Consider the following 20,675-nt stretch of genomic DNA (forward strand, 5'->3'; position numbering starts at 1 on the left):
TCTACTCATTTAATTTTCTAACAACTCTGAAGTATATACAGTTATGAATAGCTTATCTAATCCACTCACGGTTCTTTAGCTGGTCACCTACCGGGACAGGTATTTCAACACAGAAGGTCTGGTCCCAGAAGCCTTGAGTTTACTTCCTACCTTATGGGAGGGTCACTGTAGAAAGGCTGAGTAGAAAGCAAAATGCATAGTTCTGAAGCTCAGAAGCAAAGTCTGAGCAAGAGGGATAAATTAGGGAGTCATTGTATTAGTCATGGTAGGCTGTGGAATCTCAATGGTTTAACACAATCAGGGTTTATCTCTTGGCCACGCAAAGGCCAGTGTGGATGTTCCATTCTGGTGGCTCTTGGAGGCAGCTACCCTCTAGGTGTTGACTCTGCGACCTCAGCTTCTTCCAACTCATGGCTTCACCACTCCCTGGGGCTTCTTGGAGCCCTTCATTGGTTCCTGTGCATCCAACTAGCCGATGAACTGAGAGAGTTTGGAGATTTCACAGGATGATTTTAGGGGCCAGGACTAGTCATGGTGTTCATCATTTCTACCTAAAGTATAATGGCCAGAACATTTCATATAGCCCAATTGGCCTCTGACATTTAGTTGTGTACTCAGAAGAATGAGTAGATTTTACACAAACATAGGGACGGCAGTTGAACCCACACAGGAGGGAATAGGCTCACATTGGGAATGACTATAGAATGAGAAAGATGGCCTCTGTCAGATAATCTGACAAGCTTCTTAGGATAATGGTGATGATTAATAATAGCTAAAACTTTTAGAGCACTTACTGTGTTGCAGGCATATTTACATATATTAATTCATGCGCTCTTTACAAAAGCCCTTTGTGTCATGCCATCATATATTTTTATGGCTATAAAGAAACAAAGCTGCATATAGTAAATAACTCTCCCAAGGCCAGAGAGCTCATAAGCGACAGAACAAGAATTTGAATGCAGACAGTTTGGTTCCAGAGTCCGTGAGTGTAACCCATGTTTTATGCTGCATAATTACTAACTTCAAATACTTGAAAAATGTCACATTAATATGTAAGGATCCTTGCTATGGGTTCCCAAGGGATAGGACTGTAACTAATAAATGGAATTTAAATTGTGGTAGATTTCAGCCCAAAAGAAGCTAGCTCTTTCTAGTAGCGCTGTCTGAAAGGAAGCAAACTGCTTCCTGAGATAGTGGGGACTATGGAGGTGCTCAGGCTTAAGAACAAACTCCTGGCAAAAATATCAGAGAGAGGATTCTAGCATCCAATGAATGTTTGGGAGAGATAACATTTATATTCGCCTCCAACCTACAAGAGTTAGGAAAATTTTTAAGTGCGTATTGGCCAAGTTCGCCTCTGAATGTATAACCCTTGTACCAGTCTAAGTTCTGAATTAGCTACTTAAAGTAAATGTCGATGCCTGTATTTTCTAAGTATTGGATTAATGTCTGAAAGGAGGAGAAATCAGAGAAAATATGAAAGAGGTGTCGGCCCCTACCCTTGCAGTTCTTACAATTTACTAAGAGAGACAAGACACATATCTTGTGTATAATTCTTGTGAATCACCAGAGTACCCTACTTAGAATCTAGTGCAGCGGTTCTCAACCTGTGGGTCGTGACCCTTTGGCGGTCGAATGACCCTTTCACAGGGGTCGCCTAAGACCATCCTGCATATCAGATATTTACATTATGATTTATAACCGTAGCAACATTACAGTTATGAAGTAGCAACGAAAATAATTTTATGGTTGGGGTCACAACATGAGGAACTATATTTAAAGGGCCAGACGGTTGAGAACCACTGATCTAGTGGCAGGGACTGAAAAGTGTTTTATAGATGGCAGAGGATGTCTCAGTTGGCTCAGGTGTGATAAGTCTTTGCTCAAAGTTCTTTTGCTTTGTATCAAGGTAGTTCTACAACTTTAGCTTGCTGCCGAATCATGTGGTGAGCTTGTTAAACCATCCTCAGCTTTCTGATTCAGTAGGTTAGAGTTGGGGCCACAGAGTTGCAGTTCTAACAAGTTCCCAGGTGATGCTGATACTGGGCAGGTGATCACACTTAGGGCATCACTGATCTAATAGAAGACTTATCACTCAATATCATAATCCTCTGTTTATGTCTTTGGCCCTCCAGCAGACTGTGAACTCTTGGTTTGCCTTTGTATTCTGAGGGTCTAACCCACTCCTGATTCCTCAGTAAATTTGTATTGAGTAAATACTTTGAAAGAAATGCATATTTTTCTAGAAATACAAAGGATTTGGAAATGTGATTCATGTAAGGAGGTGTCTGAGCTGAATAGCAACATTATCCACACACAAACACTCCACTTCATATTATGCACCTGGGACTACAGTCCTTGAATGAGCATCAGAATCTTGTTTCCTCTCTTTGTCATCATCTTTCTTCCTTTTCTGACTGTCACAGTCACTTCATGGAAGGAAAATACTCTTTCTGGTGCGTTGACTGTAATTTTCCTCCTCCTGAAGTCCATTCCCTTTGGGCTGTCTTTGGCTGAACTTTGCAGTCTTCACTGAAGAGGGAACCCTTTCCCACTGTTCTCTGAGAAAGCAGCCCCTTTGAAGTCACAGCTGGCTGGACTAAACTCATTTCCTCTATCCACAATGTGTGTCTGATGCAATGTTGGCTGACGCTCCCTCTTGCCGGCTCCTGCTATTGAACCAGATCCAAGTGCAATGTTTAATGTGAGTGTTTGGCTTGGCTTAAATTTAGCCAAATCATCTGTACTTTGTTTCATTTGAAAGCTCGTTCTCTCTCTCTCTCTCTCTCTCTCTCTCTCTCTCTCTCTCTCTCTCTCTCGTTCTCTCAACTAGTTTTTTCCAGATGTTTTCGATTTGTCCTTTTGTGGTCTGCTCCACCCAGTTCCTAAATCAGTAAATCATTTTCATGCTTCTTCTAAAATCTAAGGAAAGAAAGTGCTCAATTAGAGAGAGCAACTGATTCTAGATTTCCTAGAGCTTACACTTAGGGATGGCTGCTCACCCCAGGAAATACCTTTGAAAGATATGGGGAAATGTTTTGTGATTGAGAATACTTAGATTTGGCTTTCAACTTCTTAGCATTTGGAATAAGAGGATAGACATAATGTTGATGTGCTAATATAAACACCCGAAACTCATCCTCTCCTTTGAGGTCCAATATAATTGCTGTTCGTGTTTGAAGTTGTTTTGTTACTTATGTATAAATAGAGATTCCCATTATATGAATTCATGTGAGTGATAAAACATAGTAACATATAATATTCATAGCCTTTCCCCCTCTCCCATCCTCTTTTACCCTTTTCAGCCTGTGGACTATGGTGATAAGCGTCAGGGTAGACAGAATGCAAGAAGGGAGAAATGTTTGCTTTATCATTATTATGAGGAATAAATAACTTCTTAAAAAAAAACCCCACATAGATCTGATAGGGTAGCAAGGGAATTTAGAGAGAAAAGTCAATAAACTCCCTGCGTTATGAAAGAGAGTTTTAGATGTTTTTGAGAGAAGAGATGAGATATTGAGGACAGCTGATTATGTAAGAGATTCAAAGAGAAATGGAGATTTAAAGAAATTTGTGTGGCCCTGGCCAGAGTGGCTCAGTTGATCGAGCATCATCCCGTTTATAGAAAGATTGCCAGTTTGATTCCTGGTCAGGGCACATGCCCAGGTTATGGGTTCAGTCACCAGTCAGGGTGTCATACAGGAGGCAACCAATCGATGGTTGTCTCTCACATTGATGTTTCTCTTTAAAAAATCAATAAAAACTTATTGAAAATGAGACATTTCTCTGTGTGTTTATTAATGTGATTTCTCTTTGGTGCCTTTTTAAGTGACTTTACTCAACATTTAAGTCCTTTCCAAGACATTTTGGGGGGGTAGATACAGGTTTTCTTTTGGATTTGACACCAATATGAGACCTACTATTCAGATTACACCTATACAACTTTGTGCTACCATTTTTTTTTTTTAAATTTCATCCTACCATCTGTATGAATTATTTTCTGACATCATACTATAGCAGAAAGAAAATAATCTTTGGGGCCATAGGTTGGGGCAGTCCAAGTAGGCCATACTATTTTTGGGAGAAAGAGGTATGATTAGCTCTTCCTATTCCTCCCTCCCTCTTATCTCTCCCTCCCTCTCCTCCATCCCTCCTTTCCTCCCTCCCTCCCTCCCTCCCTCCCTCCCTCCCTCCCTCCCTTCCTCCCTTCCTTCCTTCCTCCTTCCCCCCTTCTCTAACAGCTGTTCATCTTTCCTCCTTAGCTTAAGTTGACATTGACAGCCTATCCTGGGTTGAATGAAGGAAGAGAAATGGGGAGAAAGGGGAGACAATGGTTAGTTGGTTAGATGTAAGTTAATTGAGTTACTTAGCCTGGCTGATAGGTTCAGCTAACTCATTCTCTGGTGGGCTTCTCCATTGATGCTTTGATGTCTCTCTTGCTGGACTTCTTTAAGCAGGATGCCACAATCATGGTCAATGCCTTTACTTTTGGTCATTGTGGTCCTGACCCACACTCAATGCATATTTCTAGCAGTCTACTCCACATAACTTCTAAGAATCCCCTTGCCCTCTGGCAGAAGCTCCTTTTGGTAGGACCTCTATGTAATTTAAAAAATATACTTTATTGATTTTTTACAGAGAGGAAGGGAGAGGGATAGAAAGTTAGAAATATCGTTGAGAGAGAAACATAGATCAGCTGCCTCCTGCACACCCCCTACTGGGGATGTGCCTGCAACCAAGGTACATGCCCTTGTCCGGAATCGAACCTGGGACCCTTGTCCGGAATCGAATCCGCAGGCCGATGCTCTATCCACTGAGCCAAACCGATTAGGGCAGGACCTCTTGTAAATGGCTGATCTTTCCAATGAGGTTCCATATCAGAAGATTGCAATTCACACACAGAGGAGTGCAGTGATTTTCTGAAACCTTCCCTCTGCTCTGTTACTGCATGCCGTTTCACCCAGCCTCTTGCCTTTATTCTTTGGACATATATCACTCACCAGGCCTCTTCATTCCCCCAAGGCAAGGGGACACAGAGCTTTCTCTTCAACACTCCTACTGAAGACCCTCTCTTTAAGTTTAAGGTAAATGGTGGAGAGTGAAGAAAGGGACAGCATCATAGCATAGCTTTTATCCAATAAGTGATTTTCATAAAAATATTTCTCCTATTTTTTATTCTTTTGATCTCTTTATATATTCTTGTGGGTGTCAGATCTATATGACTCAGAATTAACCTCCGAAGTTTTTCAGGTGGTGTAGCCTCCCACCTTGGAGTTTCTCATCTATTTTATCTTTCTGCCTCATTTGAAACTTCCAAGTTTACATCCTGTTACACACTCAGGTGCCATCATTTTCCTGTTTAACTGCCACCAAATGAAATGTAACTTTCTTAAAAACTCCAGTGAAATGTCTTTTGTAAAGTCCATGAGATAGCTGATAGGATAATACTCAATGGAGTACATCTCTGAAAAAATGGTTTTAATTAAGTGGAATTCTTTGGATTTGTCCTAATTAGCATATACATAGAGATATGGTATGGTTGAGTGTTCTATAAATATTTCTGAATTAAAGAAAATGAGTTAGCAAGAGCTCTGACTTTACTAATTGGCTGTGTTAACTCAGGTGAAGCATCACCTCAAAGACAATTTCTTATTTATCAAAGAGATTTGTTATCATCTCCAAGTCATTTTAGCTTTTAAAGCCCCACAATTTTGTAATTCTACATATGGATTTTTCCTATAATACATGTGTGTACCTTCTCTGGTCAAGTAAATGCCAAGGGGAGTGAAGGTAGCAACCATGTTACCTATGTTTTTGTAGGTGTTAGAGTTAATCAAATTGGTTTCACATTCAAAGTTCTATAAAGAACCTGAGTGTTTGGGATAAAAGAGTATCGATAAGATGGATCAAGGGTAATGCCAAGGATGCTACTGTTGTGTAGCCTTTCTAATTATTGGAGTTTTGGGTGAGTAGGAATCAGTTAAAGGACATAATGCCTCTATAGTATGGTTTTGGGGGGGGTCTGCTTTTTGATTTCTCTTCTAGAGAGCATAGTCTTTGTGAAATTTGTGCAAATACACACAAGGTAAGTTCTACAGGGTTTGGTAACTGACAAGTCCCACATAGAAGTGCTGTCCACGAGAGTGCAAAAGATGGAGTTAACCCTCTACCTGTGGGGTTCAGGGAAGCTTTCTTGGGCGAGAGGAGCTTAGCTGAGTCTTAGAAAATGATTAAGTATTTATGTGACAGAAAGAGGAGGAAGAAAGATTACCTTAGGTAGAGGAAGAAGGAAGCATTAATCATATCCTCTCTCTTATGGGATCTGCAACAGCGAGGAAAAAGGTAAGAATCAGAGATCTAAATATTAGCTTTAGAAATACATAATAACAGTAATGTACTGATCTTGGCATGCATAGATTCTCCTCTGAGATGCGTACCTTAGAGAAACTCTAACATAAGTACACATGGAAACGTCACAGAATATTCATAGAAGTGTGGCTATAATAGTGAAATATAGAAACCACCTAAATATCCATCACCATATATATGTAATGTATTAATCCATGGGAATGTTATAATCATTTCAGATGAATATACTAGCAATACATCTATCAACATGAGTAAACCCTGACAACATAATATGCAGCAAAATAATTTTATGCAAATAAAAAAGGAACTATGTGAATATACTGTTCATATACAAGGTATATAAATAAGCAAAACAAAATTTAATACTATTGAGGAATATGAGGAATACATATATAGTATAACTATGAAAGCACTCAGGGGAATGATAAACAAAGTTTAGAGGTGGTCCCCTCTGTGATAGGAAGTATGTGGGAGAAGAACGGGAACAAGAAGGGAAAAATCAAAGAATTGCAATTGTACGGATGGAGTTTTAGTTCTTAAGCCAAATTGTAGGAGTGTTTTACTTTGTGGTATTCTTTTTTTTTTTTTATAATATGTATTGTTTTATTGATTTCAGAGAGGAAGGGAGAGGGAGAGAGAGATAGAAACATCAGTGATGAGAGAGAATTATTGATTGGCTGCCTCCTGCACACCCCCAATCTGGGGATTGAACCCGCAACCCAGGAAGGTACCCTTCAGTCCGTAGGTCTGTTTGCTGAACCAAACCGGCTAGGGCACTTGGTAGTATTCTTTAGCATTATTTTAATTTATTGAATGTCTGGAATATACATCCCATCAACATACACTCATAATCTTCTTTATAAGCTTTATTATGGGCAAATGCACATTGGCATATATGGCTTAGGACCAAGACCAAAATGAGCTCTCAGTGCTTCCGCCTGAACTGACTTTGTCCACCTGGCATAAGGTAGAGAACCCATCTCCAGTGACCTTGTCCCCGAGCACAGAGGCTGAGATACTTGTCCCCTATCCCAGTGGTCGGCAAACTGCGGCTCACGAGCCACATGCGGCTCTTTGGCCCCTTGAGTGTGGCCACAAAGTTTCAATCTCACTGTATGTGCGCGCCCGCACGTGGTATTTTGTGAAAGAGCCACACTCAAGGGGCCGCAGTTTGCCGACCACTGCCCTATCCCATCAATCCGACACATCTTCCCTGGGCAGAGGCATTAAGTGAGAGGTGAAGAGAAGGTCAGAAGCATTTCCTCTGTATTTTTAAGATGGCTGCAGTTTCTATGATATGGCTCCTCCTTTCCCATTTTAATAACTGGAACCCTCAGTTTCTACTTAGGTCATTTAATTTTTTAAAAATTTGTTAATATCAAAATGCACCCAATTTTTCCATAGCCTCAACTTTTACAAGCTATGGCTTTGTTTAATGTAATCAAACTTCTAAAGAGTTCCACGACTCTTATTTGGAAAGGTGCCTTTTGAGTGACCGTCATGTGCAGTCTGTTGCAATGTCAAGAACTTTTGATGCTTCATTCTGCTTCCCTGAAGAAGCAGCCTTGATTGCAAACAGGCTGTGAGACAATGGCGGCTGATTAGACTGCCTAGACTGCCCCAGGTCTGTCTGGGTACCAGGGCACCACAGTTTCCTTGAGAAAGGTTGATGGAGAGCCAAGAAAAACCTGGCAATTTCTTAATTCTTTCAGGCATTGCTTCCATATAAGGCTTTCAATACACAGCATGTTTTCCCTAAGTTGTGAAGATGATATTGGGAGGTTCTATGTGAAAAAGTGGCCAGGGTGGTTGATGAGTGGGGAGGAGGGGATGTTGGAAGATGGTAGCTAGTTTCCAAAATGTGATTCTACTAGGTTCTAATGTCAAGAGTACAGATCTAGTTAACAATTAGGCACAGTTGTTGTGGAAATCAGAGGTAAACACCATAGTTACCAGTGTGTACCTTCAGCAGGTACCTAAGAGGTGGGTGGAAGTCAGGGATTATGCCCATCCCCCACCTCCAAAATTCTCAGAGAATGGGGCACATCAGGACAGCAAGAGAAATGATAAAAAACAGTTGTATAACTTGTAAAGCATTCATTTTAGTTTTACTTGATTTGTTGCCGGGAGCCGGTCCATGCTTGCTGTTTCAAGGGACCTGGCATATATGGCATACTGTTCTTAATATGTTTGCTCACCTTCTTGGCACTATGTGTTTTAACCAAGGTCTCTGAGAAAGGTTGTTTCCCCAGGTAGGGATTTTCCCCTGAAGTTAGGGAGGGAATAAAACCTCTTAACTAAGTGCCAGGTGGGTAATTAATCACTTTACGAACAATCATGCTTAAGCTACATAATCTTTACTCCCTGGAATGGAGATAAGAAACGCCCTAACCTTTGAAATAGAGATTGATAGGATTGGAATCAACTGGTATAAATATAGATGTAAGAAGACAAAACTTAGAATACAGAACTAGAGACAGAAGAACTTCGCTGGAGAGAACATGGCAAAAGATCCTGGACTGAACCTGACTACAGAAATGGGCAAGAGAACCTGACTAGAACCTGGTGACTGAACCTGGCTGGAGAACCTAGCAAGAGAACATGGACACAGAACCTGGCTGGAGATCTGAAGCAGAACTTCGCTGGAGATCCAGACCAGAACTTGGCTGGAGATCCTGGCTGGAGATCCTGGCTAGGCTGCTGATCAACTGAACACAGTCTCCATGTCATTCCTTCTTCGCCGACTCCATCCACACCTTTGGGGACCCCTGGACCTGCTGGGGCTCGACCCCAGCAATTTGTGACAGGGTAAATTCATTAAATTCTCAGCAAGGTAGACTAAAATTGAAGATATGTACTATGCCCTATATTGGGAAAAAGCCTACCATGACTAATCTAAGTAATTTCTAATCCTCTTTCCAAATACTTCAGTCTACAAGCAACATTAAGAAGGCCAACCAGTAGAATGACACAGGCATATTATAGGAACTGGGAGTTACAAAATGAGGGCTCCTTTGGGGGTCCCCTACCCAAAAGCTCTTTGACTTTGGGAGAAAATTTGGCTAATGTTTGTAGACCTTACTTCATAATGCTACTGATCTGATAGGTGATCAATGAGGTAATGCCTGTGCATAAGTAATAGTAGAATGGCTCACCCCCAAAATGGGCTTTAGCGTTTCCCTGTAAGGGGTATTCCTAGACTTCTGAGCTGAGTCACATTCCCCAGTCACCCAACACTGTCTGAGATTTGTCATAATGGACCTAGACAGACTTTTCTCATAGTGTTGCTGTATTTCTGTTGCCAGTCTTGACTGGGAGCCAGGGGGAAAATCATTACAATATTTCAGAAACGCTTATTCAGTTGTACTTTTCGTCTAGTGGTGAGTGGACTTGCGTATTCCTCTGAACACATCTGCCACAGATTTGCATGTGTAATGAAAATGATTCTTGGTTAAAATGTTTTTGTTAAGTTGTGTTTAAATTTCTATTTCAAAATATTTTGTTGTGGTCAGTATGCACGCTTTCCTAAGAGGAACTCCCTTATGAAAAAAAAGTGGATAACCCAAAGTGGGTGGCTGCTGGAGAAAGAGCAGTAGATGGGTACCACGACTGTGTACATAATTCTAGCAATAGCCAGTTGCTGGGTGGAAAGAGTCAATTACCATCCAAACAAACTGTTCGTTGGTGTGTAGTCACATACACAGATCTTAAGTCTACAATCAATGGATTTTTACATATACACTGAGTGGCCAGATTATTATGACCACCTGACGTTTGTAGGCAAAGTTGCTAGAGGGCCAGACCATTATAAATAGGGAAGCAGGTTGTTTAACATGAGAGTAGAAGTGATTTTTTTCTGAAGATATGGGTAAGCAACGCGATTTAACAGCATTTGAATGTGCAGTGTATGGCTAATTTGCCTACAAACGTCAGGTGGTCATAATAACCTGGCCACTCAGTGTATATGGGATCATGCATGCCCCTTCTTAAGCTCATGCCTACACTGTCCTTCCCACCTCTCAAAATCAAGTAACCAATATTCTAACTTCAATCATCACAGTTTACTTTTTCCCATTCTTGAATTTCATATCATTGACTTATACAGTATGTACTCTGCTCCTTCTTTCACCCATTCATTGCTGTGTCTGCGAGGTTTGACTGTGACCTTGCTTGTAGTGATGTTTCCTTTTATGGTTGTATAGTATTCCATTTTATGAGTATTCTGCAATGTATGCATTCTATAGGTGGCCATTTCATATCTATGAAATTCTTATCCTTGTCATTTGGTAGACAAATGACCTCATTTGTCTGTGTCAAGGAATAGGGTTGCAGGGCCATAGGGCAGACATGTCTTCAGCAGAGAGGGAAGAGTTTGGATTCATACATCTATAGGATACACAAGAATCAGGAGAATTCCGCAGTGTAAGGTGGAGAAGGTGGGGGGAGTTTTTGTTCTTAGGGAAAGCACCCAAGGGTGGACACTGAATTTCTCCCTTTCTCCCTTCTGCTGCTTCTCCTTGCTTACTACCTGTTGGTGAAGATGAGATAGCCTACAGATGGGAGAGTGAAATTACAGAGCTAAATTGAAAATAATTTTTATGTTTCAATACTGAATAAAACCACAGAAAGAGTCGGTGTTACTTTTTCTTACTAGTAGATATACTGTGGAAAAGAAGGAAATTAAGAATAGCAACAGAAATTAGTAAACTACTTAATTATGCCTTTATTGTCACTTTCTCGAAAAGCTTAGAATGTACCATATTAAATATGGCATCTAGCAATAATGAGTGTTTAGCTACTTTAGAAGAAAACACTCCAAAAACGATATCACAAAGTGATAACAAACATTATAAATTACTGTCTCACGTGTTTGGTTGCCTTGTAAAAAGAAAACAGCTTCAGTTAGCCTCTCTTTAGGGGCCAAGTGACCTATTAGCGTGATACCACAACTCACTATCTGGCTAATTATTCGCGTATGTTCTCCTTCAAGGGTTGATGAGTTTGTGTCATGAATATTTACATGTGGCAGTCCACCTAAGTCATTCCAAAAATTTCTTAGGATCAGCCGTATGAGCACATTATCAACTGCAAGCTTTAGAAGACATCTTAACTATTATATGGGGCTTTGGGGTATTTTTAATAATTTCGTTCTGTGCCCAAGTTAAGTGAGGATCTGGCAACAACCTGGCTTGTGATCAATGCCAGCACATCATACAGGTAACTCGGTCCCTACAGGAAAAGCGACACAAAAGATTTTGTCATGTGAACTTGTACGTGTCACTAAGCCTCCTCATCTGGCAGAAGTGCAGGTTGGAGGAGATAATCTCTAAAGGCATCTGCCAGCTCTCATATTTGATGACTTTATAATTTTCATCTGGCAATGTGACTATATTAGCAGTGGATATCAGGGACTCAAGTCATCACTATTGATCAAAGGAAGCTAATCAGTTCAATTAAACAAATATCGAATGGCCACCCTTGGGCTGACACTATTCAAAGAGGTCAATAAAAAGTGGTTGGATAAATGAATGAGTGAATAAATAAGTGAATGTGTAGATGAAGAAGTCACTTACTGTAAAACCAGGCAGGCAAATTTCTTTGAGAAAATAAACAGTGTGCATGGCTGAATGAAATAGTTATAATAAAAATATAAGCTGAAAGCAAGTGCCAGTAACTTTCCTACAATATTGGGGCCATCCAATGATGATAATCAGTGCAGTACAGTGAGAAAGAGACTGGGCCGCGAGCTGGGAGAACACATCCTGACCCTGTTACCTCCCAGTTTTTTGGCATTGAGAAAATCACATACTCTGTTTGAATCTGCATCTTTAACCATTAAGGACTTAGTTGACCTGCATGATTTATCAAGAACACTATTTTTCTTAGTGTCAATCAAAGAATTAATGCGATTATGAAGACAAGGCTACTTTAAAAACGAAAAAGACTATCCAAGTGTTTATTGTTCTTATTAATAAGCAACATCATGTAAAAACACATAGGAGCTGGTACTCACTTAAGACTGGATGACATCAGAGAAGGTTGGACCAAAGTGACATTCAGCACATTAGCTATGTTTTCAGTCCATTCCTTTTTTCTAATATGAGTCATGCACAAATTCAGGAGTTTAACACAAATTGAGCATTTATTATATGGCAGAACTTTGCTGGGTTTTAAAGGTGCACAAATACCAATATGTGCCTTTTGACCTTGAGGAGCTCACAATCCGGTGGGATTCCTAAATATTTATGAAAACTTACTCTGAGCCCAGCACTGCTAGGTAGCAGCAATCATAGTGCTGAACCTGGAAGAGTGTGTGCATCCAGGCATGAAAGGATGATCTTCAATTTCAACACAGTGTCATCAGAACTTAGAAGTATTGTGGACGAATTCATAAAAACTGAAATGTGTAAGAATCAACAATGATGTTGTTTAAATGCAACTTCTGAACCAATAGGACTGGAGTGGGGCATGCGATTCTGCATTTCTAACAAGCTCCCAGCTGGGGTTGAAGCTTCTGGTCAATCGCCCTCACTTTGAGGAGTCTAGTGTAGAATAGCATTGGGTTAGTGCTGGGTAGAGAAAATTCGAGTGTCATGCATTTAGATACTCTAACAAAGATGCAGCCCGGCTGGTGTTCGGTGGTTGTCGACCCATGAACCAGAAGGTCATGGTTCAATTGCTGGTCAGGACATATGCCTGGCTTGCAGGCTTGATCCCCAGTAGGGGGTGTGTAGGAGGCAGCCGATCCATGATTCTCTCTCATCGCTGATGTTTCTCTCTCTCTCTCCCTCTCCCTTCCTCTATCTGAAATTGATTAAAAACATATCTTTTTAAAAAAAGGCACAGTCTTAGTTAATAGGCTGTGCATTATTTGGTTTGGGGATTATAGATGATTTTGCTGCCACCAAATAGTGCTCACTTGGCAGTAAAAGTGTTCAACAGAGAGACTGAGGCTGGCGAGGAGTATTCTGTACTTTCACTCAGGCGTGGCATCTTCCTCTAAGGTAATTTTGATTTGTTCTGCTCTGTTTTACAATTCCTATACATTAGAGATCCCAAGAAACTGCCGGGCTGGCTCATCCCTTAATGCAGCTTTACCTTTGTTCCCAAGTAGCCTAGTGACTCCTAAAAAAGGACATGTACACAGATAATTACACCTATTTTGATCAGTATTGTATTAATTATTTCTGCTTGGTACTTAGCCATGGTCAGAAAGAAACAAGGGGAGGCCGAGAAAAGGCCAATTTGATCAGCAAGGCTCTATGGGACTTGGGTTATGTCTGAAGGAGCTTTAACAATAAATAGAAAATGTCTCAGACATTTCAAGCCTGAGGAAGGCAGTTGATCTGTATTATTGTTGACTTTCTTTTCAACCACATCATCTTTGTTTATGATTTTATACACTGTCTGTATAGCAGGAAAGGTACTGATGAAATTCTAAAAAGAAGTCATTTAATGCTTTTCTCCAGAGAATCTATTGATTTTTTTTAAAGGGGAGCCATATTCTGCCACTTGAAATGTAATAGCTATTTTCTCCAGGGTGTTGTTAAAGTTCAGAGTGACATTCACGTGGAATCTTTTGTCTAATAATATCTGTAATTAGATTATGTGAGAATGTTTCCCTTATCCTCTCCTACCTGGTTGACTTGGCCTGTGATGAGTACACAAAACCCAATATATCCCAAATACCTAGAAAGAAGGAGAATGTTGTCTCTGAAATAGAATGTCTTTGTGTCACTGTCCAAGTATTTCCTTTCAAATGAGTCAAGGAAACATTTACTGAGTGTTTGTAATGTGCCTCGAATTATGATCAGTACAACAGAAGATGCTCTCTTACTCCAAACCCAGTCCCCCTCCACCAGTCCTCTCTCACTAATAGTTCCTCCCCCTACGTAGTCTCCTGAGCCAGAAGTCTAGGACACGCCCTTCCCATGCCTTCCCTGCTCCTCTTCTCTTACTTTCTGCGTTAAAGGACTACTGATTGGCTGGCTATATGATTGGCTGGCCCGTCCACTTACCTTAGCCCTGCCCTGTGCTCAGGCTACCTTCATCTCTAATTTAGATTCCTGAAATTATTTTTTTAGTTGTATTTTTCAAATTACAATTGTCATGCAATATTATTTTATATTAGTTTCAGGTTTACAGCATAGTGGTTAGACAATCGTATAACTTACAAAGTGATTCCTCCCGATTATTCAATTAACAACCTAGCACCATACATAGTTATTACAGTAACTGAAATTATTGATTTGTAAATTCAAACATAACATTATACATTTTTAAATATAAAAAAATCCAACATACAGAAAATTATAGTATAATATAACAAACACTCTTGCACGTCTCACCTATTATTAACAAATCTTAACCCTTTATACATGCTTCAGACTTCAATAAAACAATATATAAATATAGTTGAAATTTCTTTTTATTTTAGTTTTTCTATCACCATTATCCCCTCTATGCCTTCTTCCACGTCTACCCTCCTGCCCCCCACAATCACCACACTTGTCCATGCCCCTGAGTTCTCTTATTTTTTTCGTTTTTGTTCAATCCCTCTACCCCACAACACCCCCACCCCTCAGCAGAGGTGTCTGCCTGTTCTCTATCTATGAGTCTGTCTCAGTTTTGCTTGGTAGTTCAGTTTGTTCATTAAATTCCACATATGAGTGAAATCATATGGTACTTGTCTTCTCTGGTTGAAATTTCATTTAGTATCTCCATTTCCTTTTCCCTCCATCCTTCATCGGAGGCAAGAAACCATGTAGTTATTGTGAATTCTCCCAATTTATGATTTTAAAGTGTTATACATACATGCATTTATAAACAGCATATGGTAGTTTATTATTAAAATATACAATATAATATCAAACTTTATACCATTTTACAATGTACCAACTGTATTTTTTTACCTTTATATTTCAGTTGACACATATAGATGGAAGGTTCCCATGGTACTAGCTATTGTAGATCATTTTTAAAAAATGGATATATCTTCCTCTATTGAAGATATTTTAAGTTGCTTTTCTTCTTATTTTTTTTTAGCTAGTACAAACAATACTATAGTGAACTTTTTTTTTTTTTTATATATCTCCTTTGGTAGATGTATGAGAATTTCTCTAGATTATATCCCTAAATGTGGAATTTCTGAATTAGCAATATTTATATTTTCAGTTTTACCAAATTGTTCTTTATCTTGTAGAAACACACACACACACACACACACACACACACACACACACACAGGGGAGGGAGAGATGGAGAGGGAGAGACAGAGGGAGAAGGAGAGGGATTGGAGATTGATTTTAAAGACTTGCCTCATGTGATTGTGGCAACTGGCAAAATTCACAGAGCAAGCTGGGAGGCTGGAGATTCAGGGAGGAGTTGATATTGTAGTCTTGAGTTCAAAGACTAGAAACTCAGGCAGAATTTCTATGTTGCAGTGTGGAGGCAAAGTTTCTTCCGCAGGAAAACTCAGTCTTGGCCCTTAAACCTTCTACTGTGATTATTCCTACTGAAGTATTAATCAGTCTGCATTTTTATTGTCTATTTACTTATTCCTCTTCTTCTCCACTAGAAACTTCCCATCTTTGGGGGACTATGTGTTGTTCTCTTAGTAGTTCTGGTGTTTAGCATAGTGCTTGACACATAATAGATAATCATCAAATATTTGTTGAATGAATTGTTATGTGAATGGTTCTTGCCCCAGAGAAAGCAAATGCAATTCATTTGGATCCATCAAAGAACAATTGAACTTGAGCTTGTGTGATATTGACTCTGTAGGCAAAGGGGTTGAGAAGAGGCTGAAATTAAGTCTGAGGTTAGTACCAGCATGAATGTGAGGGGGGTGGGTAGGTGAACCTGAGTGTGAGATTTTGGCAAATTTGTGTAAAATAACCAAGAGCCTGGGTTTAGGACAGCAACTTGAAAATAGAGAGGAAGGGAAGGAGTGCAATAGCATTTTATGATGAGAAACAGCTGGACCTAATGACAGACTTGTTTTAGTGAAGAAGAAAAAAAAATAAGATAAAGATAATTAATAATAATGCTGCTATTATCTAGCACTTGCCAAAATGCTATCAAACATAAACCTCCTGTATTGCTGGTGGGCACATAAATTGCTAACAACTTTCTACAAAATATTTGGGTATTATTTCACATAAAAAATACCATTTGACCCATTATTTATATTTCTAGGAATGCATCCCAAGGAAATAATCAGAAATGGCCATAAATATTTATGAACAAATATGTGCATTATTTATGAGAGCAAGACACTGGAAACCACCTAAAAATCCAGGACTATGAAAATGATTATGTAAATTGTGATATATACCCATGTGAAGGAACAAAGTACAATCATTAACAATTATATTTTTAATACTTGTTATGATAATGAAAATACTTATGATAGAGCATTAAGGAAGAAAGGTAGGTTATAAAATTATATTATCTCAATCATGTAGAGGAAAATGCTTAGTACAAGGCTGAAAATATAGATGTCTAAAATATTAATGATGGTTGCTTCTAGGCAGAGAGAAGAGGTGATTTTCTTCCCTGCTTCCCTGAGTATGTCTATAATTTCTGAATATTTTTTCCTTAAGTATTAGTTTGCTAACCCAGAGGGGATTTTAAAAATCATTTTAAAAAGTGTATTTTGGAAGTAGAGACATTTTTACGCTCAAACCCAAATGTTCCCGCCTCGATATAATCGCATGTCCTCTAAATTAAAAAATAACAGCCCCTTCCTCTTGTACTTTGTCATTTGTTAATTTGTCCTTCCAGCAAATATATGTTATACTTGATGCTTGAAATAGGCAATGTAACACGTATTCTCTGACGTAGAAAAGGCCCAGTTTATGGGACAGGTCAACATGTGATTAACAGAGTGAGTAGAATACACGTATAATACCCAATGCTTACATTTCCACAGGGGCTTGGGACCACAGAGAAAGGAGTAACTAACTTGCCTTATCTGTGAGGTAGCAATGAGTTAGCTTGTAAAGTTCTCAATGGCATTCGCTGGGAAGGTAGGGACTGGTATTTATATATAATAAAGGCTAAGCGACCTGCCGACCAGCCGGTAGCTATGATGCGCACTGACCACTATGGAGCAGACAGTCAACCCAGGAGCTGCCAAGCCGCAGTGACTTGGCAGTTGCTGTTCTTGGGTGATACACCCAGAACCAGAGAGGAGGGAGCCCAATTCTGGGGTGCATCACCTGAGAACCGCCCTCTCACAATCCGGGATCCCTCAGGGGATGTTGGAGAGCTGGTTTCGGCCTGATCCCTGCAGACCAGACATGAAGGACCCCACCTGTGCACAAATTTGTGCACTGGGCCTCTAATAAGGAGATAACAAAGTTCATACTGAATTTATATGCTGATGGAAGATAGAATATGACTGGAGAGAAATTAGTCTAAGGTAGTGGTCACTAAACTGCGGCTTGCGAGCCACATGCGGCTCTTTGGCCCCTTGAGTGTGGCTCTTCCACAAAATACCACGTGCGGTTGCGCATGTACAGTGCGATTGAAACTTCGTGGCCCATGCACAGAAGTCGGTATTTTGTGGCTCGCGAGCCTCAGTTTGCAGACCACTGGTCTAAGGAAATTGAGGTAGATGATTTATGGACTTGTCCACCATAACATACATGGTGCTTGGGCTTGACAGTTGTGTACTGTGTAAGGGGGAACCTCTGAAGGTTTGATTTAGTAGAGAATTCACTGGGCCACATTCTACTTGTCTAATGTCAGTTTCACCCTCAGCACAATCCAGGGTCTGGCACACAATTTTTGACAGACTTAGTGCTTGGTGAATGGTGGTGGTAAAAGAGGATTCTGACCTTGGTCGTAGCCGAGTTGTGTCTGTGGTGGGCAGAGATCGCTTGCAGGTATTTTGGAATCGGAAACTGAAACATGGATGATAGCTTACATCAGTATTTCTCAACATTTTTCCTTATTGGCCCCCTAACGAGACTTTTGACTTCTAGACTTCCCTCTAGAATTTGAATAACACAAATATAACACCGTATATTTGTTTATAAACTTTATGTTCATCTGTGCACGCTCAACAGGGGCCTTTACGTGTCTTCTTTGTTCAAGATTTTGCCCATTTTTAATCAGGTTACTTTTTGTTGTTGTTACTGAGTTGTAGATGTTCTTCATGTATTCTGGATAATAATGCCTTAAACAATACAGAATTAGCAAATACTTTCTTATATTCCATAGGTTTGGTTTCCTTTTCTCACTGTGTTGATTGTGTCTTTTGATAGGGTTAGAGAATTTTAAAGCTTTATGTTTAAGTTTTCCATGACCTTTGACATTCTTTTCCTACTTCTTCTCCTGGTAACTAGGAGATTGGAATCGGATGGTGGTAACCTAGGCCTGGGAAGACATTGAGATTCAACCTGCTACCTAAGGTTTGGGCCAAGGCACCTTAGGAAAAGTCTAGGTACCAGGTTTGAGGGATTTCTGTATCATCTAGAGAAAGGTGGATTTTGTCCCGTCATTCAACCCAAGCAGAGCACGGTGGGAAGGATGATTCACACCGCACTCTTAACACAGCATGAATGAAAAAGAGGCATGAGTGGATTAAAAGCAGAAGTACCCAGAGAATGACTGAGAGCAGACATTCTATTCTAAATATTCCCCTTTTCACTCCATTTGTTAAAGTCATGGGCTGTTAACTGTTAGTTTAAGGCTGTTTGCATCTTGTCTGCAGAATCCAACTGTCAACCTATCTCATTGGTGTTTTTTAGATGGACATTGAGGCAACTTACTTGAGGTTTCCTTTTTCATCTAGAGACTTGATGAGGACCCACATTTGAGGGGTGCTCTCTGGTAGACACAGCTCTAGTCCAAGTCCAGCCAGAAAGTTAGTATCTCTCAGGAAGTGAGAAAGTCCTGACTTCACTCGCAATTTATGTATTAAGATTAAACTTCTTGCAATAGGAGGATAAAAAAATCTCAGCTATTCCGAGGGGAGAGAGGTAATGCATTTAGAAATCTTTCTGATGCCATGACTGTAAGATTAATGCTGTAATCCAGTTTGTTATCTGTCTGCTGTGTCTCCTTGTGTCTAGCATAAGTCAATAGAGCTTCACTTCTCTAATTGAAATCAGTGTGCTGATGGAGTCTGTTCGTGGAAATGAAAGGTAGCTGCCATAATCTGTTGGGAATTGAATTAATCCTTTGGGAGTGAGGCTGACCTAATTACTCCATTCAGAAACACTGGGCTAGCTTTCCCTTTGGCAGTAAACAGCTACGGGAAAGAGGCCAATGTGCCATTTGGCTCATCTTTTCTTGAATTGCTTTAAACTCACCTTACGTGTCATTGTGAGACCTTTTCATTGGAGAGTGATACTTCTTAAGTTTTTCACCTTTTTTTATTTGAAGATGTTATTAAATTAAATGAAAGGCCAATTTTCCAATCACATAGGAAACTATTTTTGCCCAATATTTGTCACACTCAGATGTTATTTATAGAAGTAATGCCTTTAATATTCAAAGTAATGTTGCTCAGAGAGATTATCAGGAGAAGGACAACGTTTAAATCCTCCCAGAATCATCTACTTTTGCCCAGTTATTGCAACAACAACAGGAATCATCTTTGAGGGCATATCAAAATTCTGGCACTGTCCTAAGCATGTTGTAAATATTTTCTCATTTTATACTGACAGCAGTTTTTGAAGTAGATGCTTTTAATATTCCATATATAGGGTGTCCCAAAAATGTGTACACACTTTGAATAATTATAAAGGCAGTGCTTATAAAATACATTTCATTTTCAAAATTGAGCTATCAGCTGTTAACAGTGTATGTACATCTTTTGGAGATACCCTGTATATATGCTCAGTTCTATATCTGAATCTGTATTGAGCTCTGTATCATCTATATCTATTTTTGGGAAAGCACTGAATTTTAGAATCTGCCCAATGGCACACGGCAACTTCGTCTCAGAACCATGGTTGAAACAGGTCCAACTGCAGAACTACGCTGTCACATATAACACAGGACTCTCAGTTAGATTAGAATTGCAGACAGACAAATGAAAAAAAGTTAGTGTACCTAGATTCCAAATACTGCAGGGGACATGCAAAAACTAAGAAATTGTTGTTTACTTGAAATTCAAATTGCACTGAGTGTACCGTGTGGGTTGCTGGGCTTGTTTTGTTTTTGCTGAAGCTGGCAGCCCGATCTACAGCCGTGTTCTTAAGCACTCTGTTAGAGTGCACTCATCTGAACAGAGAGGACACTGAGCCCCGAACGGAAAAATGTAATACTTAGGCTCCCCTAGTTGATTGATA

The 20,675-nt window shown here is 39.8% G+C and overlaps 1 long non-coding RNA gene across 1 annotated transcript in view; it reads left to right on the forward strand.

The window, feature by feature from the left end:
• The first annotated feature begins 2,625 nt into the window (after positions 1 to 2,625).
• LOC118670596 overlaps positions 2,626 to 20,675 on the forward strand; it is a 471,897-nt gene continuing 453,847 nt past the window's right edge. The window contains exon 1 of the long non-coding RNA XR_004972399.1: positions 2,626 to 2,704. This is a non-coding gene — a long non-coding RNA (uncharacterized LOC118670596). The remainder of the gene's footprint in view (positions 2,705 to 20,675) is intronic.

The sequence above is a fragment of the Myotis myotis genome, unplaced genomic scaffold (genome assembly GCF_014108235.1).
Source record: "Myotis myotis isolate mMyoMyo1 unplaced genomic scaffold, mMyoMyo1.p scaffold_m19_p_16, whole genome shotgun sequence".
Classification (NCBI taxonomy): Eukaryota; Metazoa; Chordata; class Mammalia; order Chiroptera; family Vespertilionidae; genus Myotis; species Myotis myotis.